The sequence below is a fragment of the Leopardus geoffroyi genome, chromosome A3 (genome assembly GCF_018350155.1).
Source record: "Leopardus geoffroyi isolate Oge1 chromosome A3, O.geoffroyi_Oge1_pat1.0, whole genome shotgun sequence".
Lineage (NCBI taxonomy): Eukaryota > Metazoa > Chordata > Mammalia > Carnivora > Felidae > Leopardus > Leopardus geoffroyi.
Window position 1 is genome coordinate 8,480,100 of NC_059336.1, and position 6,000 is coordinate 8,486,099.

Genomic DNA, 6,000 nt, shown 5'->3' on the forward strand with positions numbered 1-6,000 from the left:
ATGAAATCGGAATATGGATGATAAATTAGATCAAAGAGGTACCTCAGTATAAACGTACGAAGTTAACCCTCCCGGGGGAGGGGCGGGGTAAGAGACTGTCCTATTCTTAGCCAAAATGAACTTGGAGTCTCTCAGAGTCAAGGGCCATGATGGATATAACAACCACAAGTGGTTCAGAAAAAAATTATTGGGGTGTGTGTGTGAAGAGAGAGAAAGAGAGGGCACTCAGACAATCAAGCAAAATGTGTTAAAAGCTGGGGACAGGGGCGCCTGGGTGGCGTAGTCGGTTAAGCGTCCGACTTCAGCCAGGTCATGATCTCGCGGTCCGTGAGTTCGAGCCCCGCGTCGGGCTCTGGGCTGATGGCTCAGAGCCTGGAGCCTGTTTCCGATTCTGTGTCTCCCTCTCTCTCTGCCCCTCCCCTGTTCATGCTCTGTCTCTCTCTGTCCCAAAAATAAATAAACGTTGAAAAAAAAAAAATTAAAAAAAAAAAAAAAAGCTGGGGACAGAGAAGGTCTATGAACAGTAAACAGAATGTTCATTTAGTTAAAATGTGGAAATATACCTCGTGACTCATCAAGACTAAGGATTCCAAACACACACACACAAACACACACGTGTGCACACACACACATGCACACACGCACGCACACCGACCACATATCAAAATTCATTCCTCATTCCAATAAAAGGAAGAGTTCCTGTTGGCACCCAAGACAATTCAACAGTCACAATGTGAAGTCCATCAATCCTTGAACATTTTCATAAATTCTCCCAGATTAGGGGGTTTCCAGGAAGCTGCCAGATGGCACAGCCACATCCCAACGGGTTCCCAGGACTTACGAAATTTACGAGAAAAAAAAAAAAAGCCACCAAGTCACACTGAAGCACACACAACCTTTTAAAAACAGAAATCAGGCTTGCCACTCCCATCCCTGAAGCTTCCCAAAGGTGTCCGTGGCCCCTTAGGATGGAGTCCAAACTTTTACCCCGGCTCACAAAACCCTGCGGGCATTCGGTCTTTGTTTATCTGTTGGATTTCATCTCCAAGACTGATAGTAGTCTGCTTTCTGGTTCTTGGACACACCAAGCTCGTACTTACCTCAGGGCCTTTGTACCTGCTGTTCTCTCTCTCTTGAAAAGCTCTCGTCTGGTGCTTCACATAACTGCCTGCGGCTGCTCATTTAAGTCTCAACTCAACCGCCATCCAGCTCATTCTACTTATTTTTTTTCATAGAAATGACCACTATGTGGAATTTTTTATAACTTGGGTTGTTTCTGCTAAACAAATATAGTGCAGAAACCTCATCGGAATGTTTCCCTGGCTGTTCAGGCTCTGGGTATTTCTTTCCCTTCTGCACTGAGGGGCATGTGTTGTGCGGCTGAAGCTCTTGCTTCTGTGGGGTGATGTCCAACTCTCGTCCTTAGAGAGCTTCTCCCTCACTGCTGCTTCCCTCCTTTCCTTGCTTTATTTTTGTTCATGGCCCTGGTTACTATCTGACCACACTCACACGCACGGTATGTGTATTTGACTGATATGTATGAATATATATTATATATATATGAGTTGGACAAATGAAATGTATATATTTCTGCTTATCATTCCAACTCCCCACCCCCCAACCCCCAATAGATTGTAAACTTCATGAGAGCAAGGAATTTATATATATTTTATCACCACTGTGCCCCCGCATGTAAATCCAAGCCTGGAACCCAATCAATGCTCCAGAAATATTTCTTGAATGAGTCGGTGAACAAATGAATGGGACTGCATGTGGAGTTGGTGCTCCATGAATGAATGTTGGGGAAAAAAAATAAAACCAGAAGATTTCAGCTACTGGAGTCCAAGACTTCCTACAAACCACGGTAACCAAGGCAGCACCTCATTGCTGTGAGGATCAATAGAGAGAGAGATCAATGGAACATCTAGAAATATACCCACACAAATATGATCAGTTGATTTTATAAAAAGGTGCCAAGTTAATTAATGGGAAAATGGTCATCTTTTCCACAAATGATGCTAGAACAATCAGATAGCCATACGCAAAAATCATGAACCTTGGCCATTTCCTCACAGTATACAGGAAATACTAATTTGAAATGGGCCATAGAGCTAACAGACCTAGATAAACTTGTAAAACTCCTAGAAGAAAGCAGGCCAAAAATCTTTGTGACTTTGAGTCAGGCACATATTTCTTAAGATACACAATCACTCACATAAAGGAGAAAATGGATAAATTAGATCTCATAAAATTAAAAATGCGTGATTTTCAAAAGACACTGTTAAGAAGATGAACAAGCAGGGGTTCCAGGCTGGCTCAGTCCGTAGGGCATGTAAGTCTTGATCCCAGGGTCATGAGTTCAAGCTCCAAGCTGAACTCATGGAGCAGAAAGAAAGAAAGAAAGAAGGAAAGAGGGAGGGAGGGAGGGAAGGAAGGAGGAAAGGAAAGGAGGAAGGAAGGAAGGAAGGAAGGAGAAAGGAAAGAGGGAAGGAAGGAGGGGAGGAAGAAGTGAGGGAAGGAGGGAGGGAGGGAAGAGGGAAGGAAAGAAGGAAGGAAAGAAGGAAGAAGAAAGGGAGGGAAGGAAGGAAAGAAGGAAGGAAAAAGGAAGGAAGGAAGGAAGGATGCAAGGAAGGAAGGAACAGAACAAGGAAAGAAGGAAGGAAGCAAGCAAGAAAGGAAGGAGATGAGCAAGCCAAGTCAAAAATTGGGAAAATATTTGCAAAGCATATCTCTGATGGAAGACTTGTGTCAGGAATATATAGAGAAATCCATAGGACACAATAAGAAGACAAGTTTTTTTTTAAATAGGAAAAATATTTAAACAGACACTTCACGAAAGGAGATAATAAGGATATCAAATAATGCGGCACCTGGATGGCTCTGTCAGTTAAGCTTCTGACTCTTGATTTTGACTCAGGTCATAATCCCCCAGGACCGTGGAATCGAGTCCCGGGTCAGGCTCCACGATGAGCATGGAGCCTGCTTAAGATTCTCTCTCTCTCTCTCTCTCTCTCTCTCTCTCTCTCTCTCTTTCTCTTTTCTCTCTCCCCTCCCACCTCCATCTCCCTCTGCCTCTCTCCTGCACTGGCGCACTCTCTCTCTCTAAAAAGAAAAAAAGAATAACAAATAAAGACACACAGACGCTCAGTATCATCAGCTGTTAGGGAAATGCCCATTAAAACCACGATGAGCTATTACCACAGACCCACTAGAATGGCTAAAGTTTTAAAAATTGATAATGCCAGCTGCTGGCAAGGATGTGGAGCAATTGCAACTGTTGTACAATGCTGGTGAGGATGCAACATGGCACAGCCACTTGGCCAAACAATTTAGTGTCTCTTAGAAAGTGATACATGTAGCATACGACCCAACAATCCCATTCCGAGGCGCTACCCAGGAGCAACATAAGGGAAGGAATTACTAATATGCTTCAGGAACGTGGGTGAATCCCAAAGACATGTTCAGGGAAAATAGTGCATGATTCTGTGTATATGAAATTCTAGAAAAGGCAAAACTCTAGAGACAAAATGCAAATCAGTAATTGTCATCGTTGTAGTCATGGTTGCATGGCGGTATCCGTTTGGCAGAACTCTAAAGAAGACAACCTCGGTCAGTTGTGTTGTAGGTAAATTATACCTCAATAAAATACATTGCATGTCGGATGAAAACAAAAATGCGCTTTTGTCAAAGATGGTATTTCTTCACTTTCCACCACCTAAAAAGCGCCGGCCTCAGCAACTGTGGCCTGTCTATGCTGACATTCCTGTTGAGCTGTTGGGTCACCATAACCTCCACCAGTGTTGCCGGAGGACAAATAATGATGACTAACATTCATGCCTTGGCTTAGTGCCTTATCTCAGCCTCCTCCTCCATAAAATAGGATCATAATAGTGTCTGCCTCCTAGGATTGTCTGGAGGAGGGGAGAGGAAGTAACACACAGTAAGCATGACATGGTTGACGCTCAGTAAATATTAGCCAGCACTGTGCTAATTATAGGTTAGGCATTTAGTATGTGCGTGGCTCTGTGCTAACCTTTTTTGGAGACATTATTCCATTCCATACCCCTCAAGGCAGGGCTTCTGGTCCCCCCCCCCCCCCCCACCGCTCGGAGATGAGGAGGGTAGGGATCACTGGTGGTGAATGGTTAGAATCAGGATTCCAATCCACACCTGCCTGATGACGTGCTCAGAAGAGCTAAGAACCCAGGTCTGATGTCACTGTTCTTTCCTTCCTCTTCTCTGTTCTATTCTTGACCTGTCAGGGAGTCATTTCCTGTATCCATTGGATCCTTCAGTCGCCCTTCTGCCCACTGAGTCCTCCAATCACTTCTTTGCACATCCTTTATCAGTGTCTTGCTAAAACAATATCACATCAGTTAATAAGCACTAATGGTCCTCTTTCTGGAGAGACCTTCCCTGACACTCTGTCTCTCCATTCAGTGCTCTGTTCTTCCGGGCACTCTCCCTGGCATTGTATCATTGTCATTTTTGCTGACTCTCAACACACACGCATATACACACACAACTCCCACATCCCTATCCTCCCCCACCACTCCAACCCCACATCGTATGGAAGCTCCCTTGAAGCAGGGACTTGGATCTATGTGGGGTGGTTTTAGCTTTATTATCCCCCCACCACTGTATGGCTAGGACCTAGACTGTTCACAGGGACCTGATATAATCATAAAGTTTTAGAAGGAACTTGCAAGGTCATCCTCCAACACTTGCATTCGTATAGGTGGGGAAATCCAGAGAGGTTGAATGACTTCCCCGAGGTCACACAGCTGGTTGGGGCAAAGCCAGAGGGCAAGCATTCAATTCCTTTTGGTCCCCATCAAGTAATGGTTCTGCTACTGTATAATGCCCTTCACTTCCAGGTCTAAGAAAGTAAGAGGCACAAGACACAATTTAATCATTTTTTTTTTTAATTTTTTTTTTTCAACGTTTATTTATTTTTGGGACAGAGAGAGACAGAGCATGAACGGGGGAGGGGCAGAGAGAGAGGGAGACACAGAATCGGAAACAGGCTCCAGGCTCTGAGCCATCAGCCCAGAGCCCGACGCGGGGCTCGAACTCACGGACCGCGAGATCGTGACCTGGCTGAAGTCGGACGCTTAACCGACTGCGCCACCCAGGCGCCCCACAATTTAATCATTTTTAAATTCATTTTAATGTCACCTAGTGGGGCTGGTAGGGAGGGGCCTGGGGGCATGTGGCCTAAGCCTCGTGTTGACCTTCTGACGCCACCTCTAAGAAGACTGCAGGCCTTCCAGGGAAGAAGTCTCCTCCATAGATCACGCTGCCTGTATTTCATTTTAAGGTAATTCGTCTTATAAATCTTATGACCCTCTGCGAAGCACTATATCATTACAGTGACCAGTAATTTGTGTGTATTCAAGCTCTTATTTTGTTCAATGTAAACGCTGAAAAAACTCCGTAATTTTTGGTGATTCTTCACTTTTATATCTTGGGATGCCAGAAGCCTCACTGATTAGGTATGACGTGGGCCTCTCCCAGCTTCCGTGTGGTCCTGGGCCCGGTCTCTGTTTAGTGTCCACATTCTGCGAGATAGATCCCCATCCTACTCACCCCCTGGGAGCACACAGCTGTCTGGGAGACTGAGAGAGGAAGACAGTCTTCTCAGGCACAAGCTCTAACAGGAGGTAATGGTTATGCAACCAGCTTACAAAACTTTCCTTTTGCATTTCTAGACAGCTCAGCTCTGTCCCTGGTTGCGTGCTGTTCTGTCGATGACTTGGCATGGAGCACTATCTCTACGAGAAAAACAAGTCAAGGGCTTATGATGGCGAAATCACCGCTCACTCAGTGGGCAGCCATGGGAAACGGGTACCTGGTTAGACCCAAGCCACAGGATTACGGGGCAGCATCCCACGTGCCAGAGCATTACACTGAGGCTCACTAAGGACAGATATCTGGGAGTATGCATTGGTCATAAACTTAAAATATAAGTGAGTAGCCATCTCAAAGGGAGGGGGTGGG